The sequence below is a fragment of the Nomascus leucogenys genome, chromosome 13 (genome assembly GCF_006542625.1).
Source record: "Nomascus leucogenys isolate Asia chromosome 13, Asia_NLE_v1, whole genome shotgun sequence".
In the NCBI taxonomy this organism is placed as follows: domain Eukaryota; kingdom Metazoa; phylum Chordata; class Mammalia; order Primates; family Hylobatidae; genus Nomascus; species Nomascus leucogenys.
Genome location: NC_044393.1, coordinates 46,805,024 through 46,824,011, shown reverse-complemented (window position 1 = coordinate 46,824,011; position 18,988 = coordinate 46,805,024). Strand labels below are relative to the sequence as shown.

The 18,988-nt window shown below is 37.6% G+C and overlaps 1 long non-coding RNA gene and 1 other non-coding gene across 2 annotated transcripts in view; one reads left to right on the top strand and one right to left on the bottom strand.

The window, feature by feature from the left end:
- The window catches only part of LOC105740765, a 31,760-nt gene that overhangs the window by 6,614 nt on the left and 6,158 nt on the right, over nt 1–18,988 (bottom strand). Inside the window, exon 2 of the long non-coding RNA XR_001116845.2 lies at nt 10,894–10,950. This is a non-coding gene — a long non-coding RNA (uncharacterized LOC105740765). The remainder of the gene's footprint in view (nt 1–10,893; nt 10,951–18,988) is intronic.
- LOC115838153 lies at nt 12,309–12,408 on the top strand. The gene has a single exon (XR_004033194.1). It is a non-coding gene; the product is annotated as a small nucleolar RNA U13 (small nucleolar RNA).

Genomic DNA, 18,988 nt, shown 5'->3' with positions numbered 1-18,988 from the left:
TTAGGGTACATGTGCACAATGTGCAGGTTTGTTACATATGTATACATGTGCCATGTTGGTGTGCTGCACCCATTAACTCGTCGTTTAGCATTAGGTATATCTCCTAATGCTATCCCTCCCCCCTCCCCCCACCCCACAACAGTCCCTGGAGTGTGATGTTCCCCTTCCTGTGTCCATGTGTTCTCATTATTCAGTTCCCACCTATGAGTGAGAACATGTGGTATTTGGTTTTTTGTCCTTGTGATAGTTTGCTGAGAATGATGGTTTCCAGTTTCATCCATGTCCCTACAAAGGACATGAACTCATCATTTTTTATGGCTGCATTGTGTATCCATGGTGTATATGTGCCACATTTTCTTAATCCAGTCTATCGTTGTTGGACATTTGGGTTGGTTCCGAGTCTTTGCTATTGTGAATAGTGCTGCAATAAACATACATGTGCATGTGTCTTTATAGCAGCATGATTTATAATCTTTTGGGTATATACCCAGTAATGGGATGGCTGGGTCAAATGGTATTTCTAGTTCTAGATCCTTGAGGAATCACTACACTGACTTCCACAATGGTTGAACTAGTTTGCAGTCCCACCAACAGTGTAAAAGTGTTTCTATTTCTCCACATCCTCTCCAGCACCTGTTGTTTCCTGACTTTTGAATGATCGCCATTCTAACTGGTGTGAGGTGGTATCTCATTGTGGTTTTGATTTGCATTTCTCTGATGGCCAGTGATGATGAGCATTTTTTCATGTGTTTTTTGGCTGCATAAATGTCTTCTTTTGAGAAGTGTCTGTTCATATCCTTCGCCCACTTTTTGATGGGGTTGTTTGTTTTTTTCTTGTAAATTTGTTTTAGTTCATTGTAGATTCTGGATATTAGCCCTTTGTCAGATGAGTAGGTTGCGAAAATTTTCTCCCATTTTGTAGGTGGCCTGTTCACTCTGATGGTATTTTCTTTTGCTGTGCAGAAGCTCTTTAGTTTAATTAGATCCCATTTGTCAATTTTGGCTTTTGTTGCCATTGCTTTTGGTTAAAAAGTGGCGGTGAGAATTGTGAAAAGAAAATAAATTTACTATGCCAAAGGAAAAATATTAAGCTGAAAGCTGAGTCATGCAAGCAACTACCTTTCCTTTTGTTCCTAAGTAGATAGCTACAGATAAAAGGTTAAATATTTCCACAGGTAGCTACTTTATGTTCATCTTATCTTATGTAACGTGTCAATTTACTGAGTGTGAGACCAATACATAATTGACTATTCCCTTGCTTGCTCCTTTTCTCTTGCAATATGTGGATTACCATACTCTCCCTCTTTCCTCTCTATCCCACTTTTCTCCTTTAAATATTGAAGCCCTGAAAGTCATCTTTGGAGAAAGGCACAGACTTGTTTCCCAGGCACATCATTCACCTTGGCAAAACAAACTTCTAAATTGATTGAGAGCTTTATCAGATACTTTTTTGTTCATACTTGCTCTTTCTAGGACCTGCTATTGTTTCTTATATTCTTAAATTTCTTTGACAGTATTGAACACCTAGTTTATGCAAGGACTTATATACTAAAAATTACCTAAGAGTGTCTCTGGTTCTGAGCTTTTTATTTTTTTATGATTTTTTTTTTTTTAATGGAGTTTTGCTCTTGTTGCCCAGGCTGGAGTGCAGTGGCGTGATCTCAGCTAACTGCAACCTCCCCCTCCCAGGTTCAAGCATTTCTTCTGCCTCAGCCTCCCAAGTCGCTGAGATTACAGGTGCCACCACGCCCAGCTAATTTTTGTATTTTTAGTAGAGACGGGGTTTCACCATGTTGTCCAGGCTGGTCTCGAACTCCTGACCTCAGGTGATCCACCCGCCTCGGCCTCCCAAAGTGCTGGGATTACAGGTGTGAGCCACTGCACCCGGTCAACATTTTTTTTTAAAGGAAATGATTCACTTCTAATAGCTGTAAACAAGTTAAACTTAGTCATCCAGGAGTAATGTTACTGAAAATAGCAGAATAGGGAACTCTAAAATCCTGTCTCTCCACAAAAGCAGTGAACAATCTGGCAAAAACTGTCAGAATCAAACTTTTTGGAACTCTGGGAATCTATTAAAAAACAACAATAACAAGCAGGGGAATGCTTACTGAAGAAAGGCACTGCTGAATTTTGGTAAAAGTGCTGTGGCTTTGTAACTTACCTGCTTACCATGCCCCATCATCAGCTTGGTAGCAGCTAAGACAGCAGCTCACATTCCAGATGCAGGTTGCTGGCATCAGAGGGAGAAATATGGACTTATTTTCAAGGAATCATGGTGGTGTGTTTTGATCTGTCTGGGCTCCCTGAAGGGTTGGCACAAGGGCTTGGTTTTCTTTTACCTGAGTCAAACTTTCTCCAAGGCATAAGCAATTTCCAGGTGGTGTTTGCTGAAAGCATGTAAAAGCACATGTATTAGCCTTAGCCACCTGAGACAAAGGATGACAGTTGGAGCAAGCAACAAGCAGCAAGAAAAGTCTGGGAAGAAAGAGCACACATGGAGATACTTGGAGAAATGATGACTTTGAAAAGCTTCTGTATATATGAAGAAATCCAGAAGGTCACATACATGCCCAGGCTGGATATATGCCCAGAGACACCTGAAAAGACTCTAAGCTTTAACATCTATCTAACTTTTAGGCTCCACAGAAGGAGGGAGCGAAGGTTAAGGCAGAGTTTTAAACAACCTGGCCAAGCATTGAATGAGTTCCCCATGCAAAGCCAACCTGCAAAGTCTGGGAGAGTATTTTATACTTTTGGCTCTCAGTATTTCAGGAAATCTCTTCAAATCACTAGCTAACCACTAAGCTAAAATAACAAAACTTCAGTGGCCAACCACAAGGAATATAGCTTTAACAAAAATGGTTTAGAGAAGTGTCTAAACCATTAAAGTGTTAAACAACAACAAACTACAACAAGCAGCAACAACAAACTCTGGAGAAGGAGAAGAATCTGATTTCCAAAGTTGTCATATTATTCAAAATCTCCACTTCTCCACAAAATGTTATGACACATGCAAAAAGCAAGAAATTATGGCCCATTCACAGGAAAATAAGAAATGTATAGAAACAGTCCCTGAAGAAGCCCGAACACTGGACTTACCAGACAAAGACTTTAAATCAACTGTCTTAACATATGTTCAAAGAGTTAAAAGGGAACCATGGACAAAGAACTAAAGGAAACCAGAAGAATGATGTGTCACCATATACAGAATATCAATAAAGCTATAGAAAATATAAGAAACAACCTAATAGAAATTCTGAAGCTGAAAAGTACAAGTACTGCAATGAAAAATTAATTAGAGTGGTTCAACAGCAGAACAAGAATAAGCAAACTTGAAGGAAGGTTAATTGAGATTATCTATTGTATGAAGCAAAAAGAAGAATAAGGAAGAATTAACAAATATAAATAATTCCTGGAGATTCAATGTACAACATGGTAATGACAGTTAACAACATTGTATAGTGATAATTTGTTAAGAGGATAAATTTTAAATCTAATTACATACGTACAATGGTAACTATGTAGAGGTACTGGATATGTTTATTAGTTTGGTTGTGATCATTTCACAATGTACACATATCAAGACATCAAATTGTACACTTTAAATATATATAATTTTTACATGTCAATGATGTCTCAATAAAGCTGTTTTAAAAAAATGGACCAATCCTCAGAGAACTATGGGACAGCATCAAGCATACCAACAAACATATAATGGGAGTCCCAGAAGGAGAAGAAAGAAAGGGCCAGAATATATATTTGAAGAAATAATGGTTAAAAACTCTCCCAATTTGATGAAAGACATGAATCTACACATTCAAGAAGCTAAGTGAACTATATAGGCTGGTGCAAAAGTAATTGCAGTTTTGCCATTACTTTCAATAACAAAAACCACAATTACTTTTGCACCAACCTTACACAAATAGGATAAATGCAAAGAGATTCACACGGAGATGCATTGTATTCAAATTGTCAAAAGTCACAAAGAGAATCTTGAAAGCAAGAAGAGAGAAGAGGCTCATCACTTACAAGAGATTCTTAATGAGATTAGCAGTTGGTTTTTCTTCAGATACTGTGGATGCCAAAAAGACAGTAGAATAAATATTTAAGGTGCTGAAAGAGAAAAAAGAAAAACCTAGCTGGGTGTGGTGGCTCATGCCTGTAATCCCAACACTTTGGGAGGCTGATGTGGGCAGATCACTTGAGCCCAGGCAACATGGCAAGACCTAATCTCTACAAAAAATAGAAAAATTAGCCAGACATGGTGGCTATATATGTAAATATAAAGTATTATTGTATTTTTGGCTTGTAACTCCTGTTTTTTTCTATATGATTTAAAAGACAAATGTGTAAATAATCGTTATAAAGCAATGTTAATTGGCACACAATATATGAAGATGTAATTTGTGGCAGTAACAATATAAGGAGGGGACAAAGCTGTATAGGAGCAGAATTTTTATATACTATTGAAAGTAAGTTGGTATAAATTTAAACTAGAGTGCTACAAATTTAAGATGACAGTTGTAATTCCCAGAGTAACAATGAAGAAAATAACTAAAAAGATAATAGAAAAAGAAAAGAGAAGAAATCAAATTGATACAATTTTTTTTTTTTTGAGACAGAGTCTCACTCTGTTGCCCAGGCTGGAGTGCAGTAGCCACAATCTCAGCTCACTGCAAACTCCACCTCCCAGGTTCAAGCGATTCTCCTGCTTCAGCTTCCCAAGAAGCTGGGATTATAGGTATGTGCCACCATGTTTGGCTAATTTTAATACAAAAATGATACACTTGAAAACATCAATTAAACACAAAAGAAGGCAGTATTGCAGGAATTGAAAAATGAAAGATATATAATCCATATAGAAAACAAATCCCAAAATGGCAGAAGTAAATGCTTCCTAATCAGTAATTATTTTAAGTGTAAATGTATTAAATTATTTAATTAAAAGGGAGAAATCAGTAGAATGAATTTTTTAAATATGAACCAACTGTGTACTATCTACAAGAGACTCACTTTAGATCCAAAGGCATAAGAGGTAGACAATGAATAGACAGGAAACATATATAGTAACCAAGACAGTGCTGGGGTGACTGTCCTAATATCTGACAAAATAGATTCAAGTCAAAAATTGTTACAAGGGACAAAGAATGATATTATACGTTTATGTTATGTTACATGTTATGAAAAAGTCAATCCATCAAGAAGTTAGAATAATTATAAACATAGATGTGTAACAGTGTGAGCCCCATAATATATATGAAACAAAAATTAACAAAATTAAAAAGAGAAACAGGCCATTTTATAATAATAGTTGAAGACTTCAATACCCCATTTTCACTAATGGATTATTGAGCTATAGAGCAACTAGATAGAAGATTAATAAGGAAATAGAGGACTTAAGTATCACTGTAAACCAACTAGACCTAACAGGCATATGTAGAACACTTCACCCAACAACAGCAGATTACACATGCTTCTCAAGTGCACGTGAAATATTCTTAGGCTGCAAAATAATCTTCAATAAGTATAAAAAGGCTGAAATAACACAAAGCATCTTCTGTGGCCACAATGAAATGAAAGCAGAAATCAATAACAGAAGGAAAACTGGAAATTTCACAAATATGTGAAAATTAACACACTCATAAACAACCAGTGGATAAAAGAAGAAAACAGAAGGGAAATTTAAAAGTGCTTTGACTGGAGTTACTGTCTGCTGCTAAGGTCCCTACTACAGATGCAAGAAAAAAGCTTTATGCTTTGTGTCTGATTATGACAGCCAAGATTGAATGCAGCAATATAGAAATTACACAAACATGGAGGGGGCAGATAATTTTTGCAACTCAGAAATAACCTTATAAACTGGTTTTACTCAAAAAAGAAAAAGGAATCTGAAACATGAGTTTATGTTAGAAGTGGAAAATTGTTTCCCTCATGCCCTTGCCTTCTGGTTGATTCTACTTTAGAAGCATAAATATCAAAACTATTTTAGATTAAAAGCAAATTAATGATTATATTTTTTTCTTTTGGAAACAGGGTCTCACTCTGTTGCCCGGGCTGGAGTGTAGTGACACAATCTCGGCTCAGTGCAACCTCCACCTCCCAGGTTCAAGCCATTCTCATTCATACGTCAGCCTCACGAGTAGCTGGAATTACAGGCATGGGCTACCACGCCTGGCTAATTTTTGTAGTTTTAGTAGAGACGGGGTTTCACCATGTTAGCCGGGCTTGTCTTAAACTCCTGGTCTCCAGTGATCTGCCTGCCTTGGCCTCCCAAAAGGCTGGGATTACAGGCGTGAGCCACCACACCTGGCTACAAATGAATGATTCTTTAATAAAAATAAAAATGAACAATAAATGCTTTGAGATGAATGAAACAAAAACACAATATACCAAAACTTATGGGATGCAGGAAAAACAATGCTCAAAAAATTTGTAGCTATAAATGCCTACAAGAAAAAGAAGGAGTTCAAATTAATAATTTAACCTTTGATCTTGGGGAACTAGAAAAAGAAAAAGCAAACTCCACCTAGAGCAAGAAGGAAAGAAAGAAGAAAGATCAGAGTGGAAATTATAGAAATAGACAATAGAAAACCATAGAGAAGTCAATAAAACCAAAAGTTCCTTCTTTGCAAAAATCAACAAAGCTGACAAATCTTCAGCTCAATTGACCAAGATTATAGAGGAGATGAAAATCAGAATTTTTTCTTTCTTTCTTTTTTTTTTTTTTGAGACAGAGTGTCACTCTGTCACCCAGGCTGGAGTGTAGTGGTGCAATCTTGGCTTGCTGCAACCTCCTTCTCCTGGGTTCAAGTGATTCTCCTGCCTCAGCCTCCCAAGTAACTGAGATTATAGGCACCTACGACCATGCCCAGCTAATTTTTGTATTTTTTTTTTTAGTAAAGACGGGGTTTCACCATTTTGGCCAGGGTGGTCTTGAACTCCTGACCTGAGGTGATCCTTCCGCCTCAGCCTCCCATAGTGCTGGGATTACAGGCGTGAGCCACTGTGCTGGGCCAGAAAATCAGAAATTAAAATGGGGCCACTACTGCAGACCTTACAGAAATAAAAAAGATTATAAGAGCATATTATGAATAATTGTATGTCAGGAAATTAGATAACATAGATGACATGGACAAATTGCTAGACACATACAAACTAAAAAAACTTAATCAGGAGTAAATAGAAAATCTGAACAGAGCTATAACTAGCAAGGAGATTGAGTCGGTAATGAAGAATCTCCTAATAAAGAAAACCTCAAAACCACATGGCTTCAATGGTGAATTCTACCAAATATTTAAAGAAAAATTAACAGCAATCCTCCTTAAACTTCCAAAAGGTAGAAAAGGAGGGAACAATACCTAACTCATTCTATGAGGCCAGTAATTACCCTGAGAGCAAACTTTGGCAAACATATCACAAGGAAAGAAAAATAGAGGCCAATATCCCTTATGGATATAGATGAAAAAATCCTCAATAAAATACTAGGAAACCAAACCCAGGACTAAATTAAAAGGATTATACAGCACAGCCAAGTGAGTTCCTGATTCAACGTAAGAAAATTAATGTAGCACACCACATTATTAGAATGAAGAGAACAAACTGCATTCCATTTATATGAAATATTCAGAATAGAATAATCCACAGAGACAGACATCAGATTAGTGGTTGCCAGGGGCCAGGAGGAAAGGGGAAATAGGGAGTGACTGCTTAATGGGTATAGCGTCACTTTTTGGGGTGCAAAAATGTTCTAGATCTGGATAGCAATGATGGCTGCAGAACATTGTGATTGTCACTGCCATGTACACTTTAAAGTATATAAGCCACTGACTTGTATACTTTAAAATGGTAAATTCTATATTAATTTTACCACAATAAAAAAAATGTAGCCATCAAATCTTGTAAATAGGGTGATCAAATAACAGAACCAAAACAAAACAATCTAGAGCTGTGCATTTACTTTTTTTTGGTGCCATGAAAGTATTTGAGGTCTAAAATTATCAATATAAAATAAAACTTACACACATTTGGTAAATCCTAAAATGTTAGCAATGGCCTTTCAGTTGTTTTCAACAGAGAAAAAGATAATACACAAGCCAGGTGCGGTGGCTCACTCCTGTAATCCCAGCACTTTGGGAAGCTGAGGCAGGAGGATCCCTTGAGACCTAGAGTTGAAGACTAGCCTGGGCAACAAAGAGAGACCCCATCATTTCATCTTTTTTTTTTTTTCTTTTTTTTAGATGGAGTCTTGCTCTGTCACGAAGCTGGAGTACAGTGGCGTGATCTCAACTTACTGCAACCTCCACCTCCCGGGTTCGAGCAACTCTCCTTTCTCAGCCTCCCGAGTAGCTGGGACTACAGGCGCCTGCCACCACACCAGGCTAATGTTTGTATTTTTAGTAGAGACAGGGTTTCACCATGTTGGCCAGGCTAGTCTCAAACTCCTGACCTCAGGTGATCCACCTGCCTTGGCCTCCCAAAGTACCTGCATTGCAGGCTTAAGCCACCACACTTGGCTGTGTCTAGATATTTTAACAGTATGTGGTGAAGCTGCCTGTATTTAAGTTAGTGTAAATATCAAGGCTCTCCTGCCTTCTGTACTCAAGAAAATTTATAAATCCACATTTCTGCTTCAGATTTTCTAAAACAAACGGTTTCAGTCATATTCACTGAGAAAACTGTAATAAATTGGAAATCAGTAAGAAAAAAATCTATCCAGACACAAATTTTTAAATTTATATTTTATTTGTTTAAATGTATGGGGTACAAGTATAATTTGGTTATAGATAAATTATATAGCACAGTCAGAGTTTTTAGTGTATCCATCACTGGAGTAATGTACATTGTACCATTAAGTGCTTTCTTATCATCCTCAGCCAACCCTCTTCTCACCACCCCACCAACCCTTCTAAGTCTCCATTGTCTGTCATTCCACACTCTACTTCCATGTGTACACATTATCTAACACCCACTTAGAAGTGAGAACATGGGGTATTTGTCTTTCTGTGTCTGAATTCTTTCACTTAAGAAAATAGCCTCCAGTTTCATCTACGTTGCTGCAAAAGACATGATTTCATTCTTTTTTATGGCTGAAGAGTATTCATATATATATACCACATATTCTTATCCAATCATGGGTTGATGGAAACTTGGGTTGATTCCATGTCTTTGCTATTGTGAATAGTGCTGTAATAAACATCTATGTGCAGGTATCTTTATGATTTAATTTTTTTTCCTTTGAGTAGATACCCAGCTGGATCATATGGTAGCTCTATTTTTTTTTCTTTTTTGAAAGATGGAGTCTTGATCTGTTGCCCAGGCTGGAGAAGAGTGGTGCGATCTCGGCTCACTGCAAACTCCACCTCCCGGGTTCAAGCTATTCTCCTGCCTCAGTTTCCCAAGTAGCTGGAACTACAGGCCTGGGCCACGAGGCCCAGCTAATTTTTGTATTTTTTTAGTAGAGACGAGGTTTCACTATATGTTGGCCAGGCTGGTCTCCAATTCCTGACCTCAGGTGATCCGCCTGCCTCAGTCTCCCAAAGTGCTGGGATTATGGGCCTGAGCCACTGTGCCCGATCTGTTTGCCATCTTTTGAAAAATGTCTATCGATATCCTTAGTCCAGTTTTTGATGAGATTATTTTTGCTGTTGTTAGTAGTCTGAGTTCCTTATAAATTCTGGATATTCATCCCCTATTGGATATATAGTTTGGATATTCATCCCCTGTTGGATATATAGTTTGCACATATTTTCTCCCATTCTGCAGGTTGTCATTTTACTCTGTTGATTTTTTTTTTTTTTTGGTGTACAGAAGCTTTTTAGTTTAATTAAGTTTCATTTGTCTATTTTTGTTTTTGTTGCCTGCACACAAATTTAATAATTTCTTATGATCTCTTGGGTTAATAATAAGTCACATCTGAAATTAGATTTCAAAATTAAGGATATTGGTAACACTAAAAATTGAAAATACTTCTTAGCCAAAGTGTCCTCAAAAAATAATTCTTAGCCTTAAATGGGAACAAGAAAGGCTAAAATTTTAAAAGTATGTGTGCAAATCAAGAACCTAGGAAAAAATCAGCCAAATAAACCTAATAAAAAAGACAAAGTATTACATAAATTGGTATAATAAAAATGTAGGCCTAATCAGTAATATCCACAATATTGCTGAGGCAGACAATCATTTGTAGTTCAGATTAAAAGTCATTAATTTCAGGAAAAATAAATATTACACTGCAAAGTATTTAAAAAACATATGTTCCATGTTTACAAAATTGTATATACATACACAAACACAAATACACAAATATTTCTAGATTTGAAAATCTAGATAAAATAGATGTTTAGGAAAATATAGCTGATCAAAATTTAAGCAAAGCAAGTTAAAAAATAAAAAGAAACCAAAATCACGACAATTGAAAAGTTAGACAAAAAATTATCTCAAAGACACCATACCTTTGAGGTATTATTAAAATTTTTACCAAAATTAATTTGCTGTATAATCCCAATGTTTAATCAATGGGTCCAGAAATAGATGAAAAGGTGGGAAGTTAGCAAAGCATTTGTTTAGTTAAAAACAACAAGAACAACTAAAACAACTAAACAAGTAAATCCTACTTATTAGCATAACGATAAATATACTAAAATAGCAGAGAAACAAATCCTGCAATGTAAAAAGACTGACACAGCCAATGGTTTACCAAGAAGTGTAAGGACAGTTCAACATTAGAAAAACCTATCACTGTAGTTTCCTAAAGGAATTGACTTTTAAAAAGAAAATAACATTTTAATAGATAGTGTAAAATTATCCTTAGATAGTGTAAAATTATCCTTTACAAAATAATGCCATAACTGACCAGAGAAACTTTAGAAATACTGGAAGAGAGAAGATATTTACCTGATTAATGAAATCAACCAAAATCCTGGAATAAACATTTTATTGGATAGTGAAATGCTAGAATAAATGAGAAAATTAAATATTCTTCAGAAGATGTCCACTATTATGGTCCCAACTCAGACCATTAGAACAAAGAAATAAGGTTTACAATTATGTTATAATGAAGTTATATAAAGTCATAAATAAAACAAAACCCTCAGCAATTGCAAATATTATCTTCCAAAATATGCAATGAAAGAAACTGAAAACCTAAGTGAAAGATGCCAATCTGAAAAGGGTGCATACATTATGATTCCAACTATACAGCATTCTGGGAAAGGCAAAACTGTAGAGACAATAAAATGATCAGTGGTTGCCAGAGACTCAGGAGGAGGAAGGGAAGGATGAATAGGAGGAGCATATGGGATTTTCAAGGCAGCAAAACTCTTCTGGATGGTACTGCAATGGCAGGTACATGACATTATGCGTTTGTCAAAACCCGCAGATCTTTCCCTGGCGTGATGGCTCACTCCTGTAATCCCAGCATTTTGGGAGTCCAAGGGGTGGTATTGCTTGAGCCTGGGAGTTTGAGACCAGCATGGGCAACCCAACTCTACAAAAAAATACGAAAATTAGCCAGGTGTGGTGGTGCATGCCTGGAGTCCCAACTACTCAGGAGGCTGAGGCGGGAGGACCCCTTGAGCCCGGAAGGCTGAGGCTGCAGTGAGCTGTAATTGCATCACTTCCATCCAGCCTGGGTGGCAAAGTGAGACTCTGTCTCAAAAACAAAACAAACAAAAAAACAGAACTTTACAACACAAACAAAGAACACTAATGTAAACTATGAACTTTAGTTAATAAGGTTTCAATAGTGGTTCATCAATTGTAACGAATGTTCCACATTAATAGAAAATGTTAATAAAAGAAGAAACTGTACTGAAGGAAGAAGGGGTTATGGGAATTCCTTTTTTGCCCAAATTTTCTATAAATTGAAAAATTGCTCTAAAAATCGTCATTTTTAAAAAGAGAGTTTTGGTAAGAAAACCATGTAAGAAAGAAAGAAAGCATTCTTATATATCTGCAAATTCTAGTGACAAAACATCATTAAAAATACATCATTTAGACATCAAGAAACACTTTAAGTACCTAGCAACTAACCTATGAAAAAATATCTAAGATTTACAAGAAGAAAATTATAAAACTTTACTGAGAATAGTTCTAAAAGCACATATAATTTAAAAAATGCAAACATGATTTCTATAAAAAATTCAATACTTTAAAGATGTTAATTCCTCCTTTTTCTTACATGTGTATTGATCTACAAATGCAATAACTTTTTTTAACTTGAGATTTTTAGTGATTTGGTTATTAAAGTTCATTTACAAAATAAAATTTCTAAGAAGAGCAAATAAAATTTTGTTAAAGAACAATGGGAGATCCTTTTGTAGTTCATGTGACTATGGGGTGTTCACACGTATGTGTGAGATGTGCCACCCTTGAACCTTGTTATGATGTTGTCACATTACCCATCCGACATGAACTTGAAAAAAAAAGGGACATCAAAAGAAAAAAGAATAGGAGACTTCCTTTAAAAGATTTCAGAGTTGTACTGTAAGCCATAATAATTAAGATAGACTCCTATACACATGGGCCTTGGGTTAATGACAAATACTGCATTTCAAAGAGGGAGTGAAAATGAAAGACTTTTAAAGTGTTGTTACAAGCTGTATTTATCCTTTGCAAAAGCTAAGTTAGGTTGCCCACTTTATTGTACTCCCTAACTTAAATTCTGGAAGGGTGGGTTCTTAGCAGCTACTAAAGGTAATAAGTAGATTTCTGCTAAAGGGAAGTCTGAGAGGTCAATGAACTATGCCTCTAGAAGTTTACCCTGGAAAGACAAGCCCTGAACTTTACAGGAAGGAGGCCAGGACACATGATACCAGAGCCCTTGCCCCAAGTTACTGTCAGGAACCCCAAGTGAACCCCTGTCACTGCTACCGGATCACAGCTGAAAAAACTCCTACCTCCTTCTCCAGAGGAAACCTTCACACTGAGGTGTTTGTGCTCCTGCATCCAAGGAGCCTGGAACACAGAACACATGTACCTCATGGAAGAACATTCTGGAACACTATGAGTAAGGCAGTAAGGAGGCACCTGTGAGCTGCTCTGGAGACTAACCACCATGAATATGATTCCTAAGAGACGATCTCACTTACAAATGATCTATATTAACTCAAGTTTATAACTAATATTCAAGTTAATAACTAATAGTTAATATTCTGGACTGGCACCCTTGAAGATTTATTTCTACCCAATATTCCTGAGTTCTTAATTTATATCATTGTATATAAATGATATACAATAATTATAGGCATTTTCAATAAAACTTTTCCAAGAAAATTAAATCAACTTGCCCCAGACAGCTCTTTCTGTAAATGCAGCATAGCATCAGGTTTCTTTGCTCTTTTTATGAATTCCCCCAAACATTTAAGACTCCAGTTTCCATACAAGTTTGTGAACCCCATATGTTCTGTAGGACTTGTTGAAATAAAGATACAATAAATCATGAAGAGAAAATAGCTGCAAAAAAGTAAAAATGGGAGAGCATGATTAATATCAGTCTTATTAGAATAAAAATTGTATTCAGTCCTCAATCAGAATTGAGGCCGCCTCTTGCCACTTCCCTGCTGCAGGTTTGTCTTGAAGGGTAACGGAAACCATGCAGTGCTATGCTGTTGACTTGTACAAGATAATAGTGCCATTACATTCAGCTAGAGCACCAAGTGACAAGACAGATGGTGAGAGATCTTACCAGCCATGTTAGTTTTCTTTTTAACTAATAGGCATTGGGAAACTGCTTAAAGCTTCAAATAGTAGACACATTTTAGAGAGGTCACTCTGGAGCTATGGAAAAATGGATTTACTGGAATAAAGCCAGAGGATGGGAAGTTATTTGAATGGCTACTCTAATAATTGTAGGAAAATATGAGAACCAAAATATTCTGGAACTAATTATTAATTAAAATCTGATAACGAAGGAAGTCCTGGAAGTGTCATGATTATGACAGCTATTTGTTCTGTTCCTTAAAATGTTAAGAGACTAAGACACCTACAGCTCCAAAGGAACACTTGCTTATGCTACCTTCACCTGGTTGCTCACTGGAATATCATCTGCTTTCTATGAGATTACTATTACAGAGCTTTCTATAAGACTGCTATTAGATAATAATAATTGCTATTATCTAACAGTATATGTTGGTGTCTCCTAGTAAATTTCCTGGCAAGAGACCCTGTGGGGAGCCAAATTCACATTCCCATGCATTGGCAAAGCCTGCAGACAGGGAAGTAGGTGGCATGGCAAAGACCTGACCACTGAAGATCCTGTTATGGGTAGCTTCCTGTTCTTACCAGATCAGTGAAGCGCTGTGAATGGCTTTTCATAGTTAATGGTTAGCACAGGACAGACTGCGGAGGCCGCATCAATTGAAGACAAAAGCAATTATTGTCTGGACTTTTGACCCCTGGCATGTATAAAAGCACTGAATAAACCAGAGCTTGGGTCGTCGCTTCCCTATCAGGGAACCGTCCCTCCTAATCCCGCTTCTCTGTGTCTTTCTTTCACCATTCTTCTCACTACTTCTCGGTGCATCCCTGAATAACCCCTGCGGCCGGACCGCTAGAAGACCCAAGCAGTGAGATATCAATAGCAGTGGATGCTTCTAGGGGATAGAATGAGCCATCTTTGATGAATACAAATTGCATACTTCAAAGAGTATGGACATTTTTTGGATATGTGTGGGTAAGTTCTGAACACTGAGGTTGAAAAAAGAAAACAAGTACCAACCTATGAAGAATATTACATATCAGAATAAGAAATTTCAACTCTATTCTTTATCTGTGTATAAAGGGTATTTCTAGGATAAGATGGCAGAATTTACGAATCCTCTTTCTCTACATCTAATAAAATTAAGCAAAATTGAAAAATACATATATATTTATCAGTATCATTTAAACATCTTAGTTAAAATATGTAAATAATGGTCACAGAGGGACAGAAGATTCCAGGAATTTTTTGGCTCCTACTTCCAAGGACATTTCCACCCTATGTGAGCACTATGAGGAAAATATGTGAATGGACAAAATATCTCAAGTACTCCGTCAAACTTGGAAGGAAATAACTGAAGGGACAATCAGGCATCCCAGAGGAATGATGTGGAATCACTTTCAGTAGTGATGTGTGATGGTTGTCACAGCCCACCCACTTACACAGGCCTCACAGTCAGCCCTCCTACTTGGGGAAGAGGGTTTTTGGGAAATAGGTCTATACCAGCGATTCTCAACCAGGGACAATTTCAGCCTTTAGCGGACTTTTGGCAAAGTATGGAGACATTTTTGTCAAAACTTCGGGAGGGTAAGGGGTTTCTACTGTCATGGTAGAGATCTAGGATGCTGCTAAACATCCTACAATGCACAATACAAGGCCCCTCAAGTGAAGAATTTGTGGGCCCAAAATGTCAATAGAGCTGAGGTTGGGATAAGCCTTGGCTAAATGATTGCAGTGAAAACAAATAGCATTTATTTATACTAATCAATGAACAATCTTATTCTTTAAAAATAAATAAAAGTTCACCAAAAAGTTTTCCAGGTCACTGAATACATATGAAAACACTGACAAAAATAACAATGACAAATAAAGTGAACAGGTAACCCTTGAGGAATCAGGTAATTGCTTCCCTGGTCTTGAGTGACTGTGTCCACAGTTCATTTTTTTCTGGTAGGAATAACTCCTTTTCTGCATCTGTGCTTCACAGAATCTCTCCTTTTCGGACATCCTGGGATGAAAGGATTTGGCTTCTATTTTTTAAATTTTATTTATTTATTTATTTATTTATTTAGAGACGGAGTCTTACTCTTGTTACCCAGGGTGAAGTGCAATGGCATGATCTCGGCTCACTGCCACCTCTGCTTCCTAGGTTCAAGTGATTCTCCTGCCTCAGCTTCCCAAATAGCCAGGATTACAGGTGCCTGCCACCATACCTGGTTAATTTTTGTATTTTTAGTAGAGACGGGGTTTCACCGTGTTAGCCAGGCTGGTCTTGAACTCCTGACCTCAGGTGATCCACCCCCTCGGCCTCCCAAAGTGCTTGGATTACAGGCGTGAGCCACTGCTCCCGGCCCTTTTTTTTGAGACTGTATTTTTCGACATCTGTTTTCTCTCTTCTTAGGCTATTAAATATAAGCTATTAAATAATGTGGATAGTTAATGCTCTTATCCCTCTCAAATCGTTCTTTCTAATAACTGAGAGCAAGGGGACTGTATTGACTGTATTGAATCTCTTCATGCACGAGTAACTGAGCTATGAAGAGGGTCTTATTTAAATGACTGGTCTGACTCTCATAGATTGACACTGCTCCTTTCTTTTATTGTGAAAAAGTTAAACTCCTAAAAGTCTTTTGGGAACTCTCAAAGTATTTTCGGACTTCTCAAAAAACATAAGAAGTATTCACCAACATAAATGTTGAAAGATTATATCCTTTTTTTTTTTTTCTTTTTGAGACAAAGTTTTGCTCTTATTGCCCAGGCTGGAGAGCAATGGCGCGATCTCGGCTCACTGCAACCTCCGCCTCATGGGTTCAAGCGATTCTCCCGCCTCAGCCTCCCTAGTAGCTGGGATTATAGGTGCCCACCACCACACCCAGCTAATTTTTTGTGTTTTTAGTAGAGACGGGGTTTCACTGTGTGGCCAGGCTGGTCTTGAACTCCTGACCTCAGGCGATCCACCCGCCTCGGCCTCCCAAAGTGCTGAGATTACAGGTGTGAGCCACTGCGTCCAGCCAGATTATATCTTATGAATAGAAGTGATAAGACCATATGGAATTACTGGACTAGTAGCATAGTTAAGCATTTTCTTTAAGACAACAAAGCATATTTTGAAAATGCTGCTATCTCTCAATGCTGATAGTGGTTTTTCTCCCATGAATGACCCAAGAATATTATAAATAGTTGGTAAAGGGAATGGAGCCTTTGAGGTTGAACAAATGTTGCACTAGCTGTTTCTCGACTGAGTGTAACAGCTTCATGATTAAGGGAAAACAAAATTATTATTTTTTCTATTCCAAAGATTCATTCTATGAGGTGGCCATAAAGTCTAGAATTAGATACTAATGTTTTGTCATTCATTGTAATGCAATATTAGTAAACCATTTAAAAGATTTGCCTGGTTTCCAGACTTGGTGGTCACCTTGAATAATCTTGCTGTCTTCTGGAAAGGACAATGGAATTTATTCCTGCCTTAAAAATCATACATCGTGACTATCCCCAGAGAATGTCCTTTTCTGTTCCTAGGAGTAACTTCTAATCCTTCACACTGGTGAGAAAAAAGAAGCCTATTTCATCCCATTAGTGGTGCTGAAACCCATGATTTACTTTCTGAAGATGTCCCAGCAAGTCCCCTGTCAATCCACAGTTATATATCCTGTTCCATAACGAGTGCGTCTTCCTTATAAATACTGCCCAGACTCTTGCTGGTTCCTCTCCCTTTGTCCTTTCATGTGAGTGTTCTTTTGCTACCTTAGTGGAAATATAGATCTGTCTCCTCCTCAACCTCTCAATTACAACAAAATAAGATTATTTACTTTTTACGTTTATGGGATGAAAATGCCCGTTCAGGTCAATGAAACATCAGTGCATTGTATTGACTCTGAACACTTCAGAATTTAGCGCTGCAATTGAATGCCAGCTGATGGAGACAGGGTGCATATCAGACATGTAGATGAAGTTCAGGTTTCCTGGAGAACCAGGTATAGTGAAAAACAAGTCTGATATGAGGAAAATTGCACAATTTAGAGTAGTACTGCCATGTAAGTGATTTCTGCAAACTAGGAAAAGTAGAGTTGAAGTTATTATGTGGATAATTCAAAAGAGGAAAGTGTGTACTTTTTCAGAAGCAGAAAAATCTTCAAACTTCTTTCTTCCTTTTGTGTTTAGCAGACCCTCCAATGTGATCTTTGCCTTTGGAGTTTCGGTGAGGTATAAGAAATGGCCTGATCCCTGATTCCATACTTTACTCCCCCTCCATCCTTCCCTTCCAGATAGACAATTCTACCATCAGTGAGTCACTCGATAAGTCTCAACAGCATTTGCTTTTACTGAGATTGCTCAGCAGTTGAGGGTCCTTTGCTAGGTGAGACCAATAGGAGACAAACACCTTTTCCATGGTCTTTATTTTTTTTTTTTAGACAGAGTCTCACTCTGTCACCCAGACTGGAGTGCAGTTGCATGATCTTGGCTCACTGCAAGCTCCACCTCCCGGGTTCAAGCAATTCTCCTGCCTCAGCCTCCCAAGTAGTTGGGATTACAGGCGTGCACCACCACACCCTGCTAACGTTTGTATTTTTAGTAGAGATGGGGTTTTGCCATGTTGGCCAAGCTGGTCTTGAACTCCTGACCTCAGGTGATCCACCTGCCTAGGCCTCCCAAAGTTCTGGGATTACAGGGGTGAGCCACCGCGCCTGGCCCTCTTCCATGGTCTTTGAAAGACGATGCTTATTTCATGGCCAGTGACTTTAAAAAATCCCCGTCCTGGTTTTCTTCAACAAACTCTCTAGTTTTCCCTTAAATGATTTTGTAAAAATTAGTAATCTTGAAAATATTTTGACAAAAAGTAAAATCAAAGGGACATCTATTCTTGGTTTTCCTTCTACGGCCCCACGTGCAGTACTTTCACCTTTAAGCAGACAGTGGTTTTGATAGCCTCTAAGATTTCAACCTGATTTCACATTCTGCCACTCTACCCAGCTCTTAATTCAGTTTGCTTCCATTATCCTAACAGGCTTCTACTTATTTAGAACCTGGAAACGCTGCTATTTAACACCCTACAACACTAACGCAAACTTATGATAGGTACCAATTACTGAAGGCCAATTGAGTAAAATGTGTAGGTTTAGGACTTTTACAAACATCTCATTTAATCTTCCTAGCATTCTATGAGAGAGGCATGATTCCACACTTACAAACAAAGAAGGAAAGGTTGGGGATGTGAAGCATCTTGGCCAGGCTTCTGCTGCCAGTGAACAGTGGAGCTGGGACTCCAGACCAGGCTTTCCCGACTCAGAA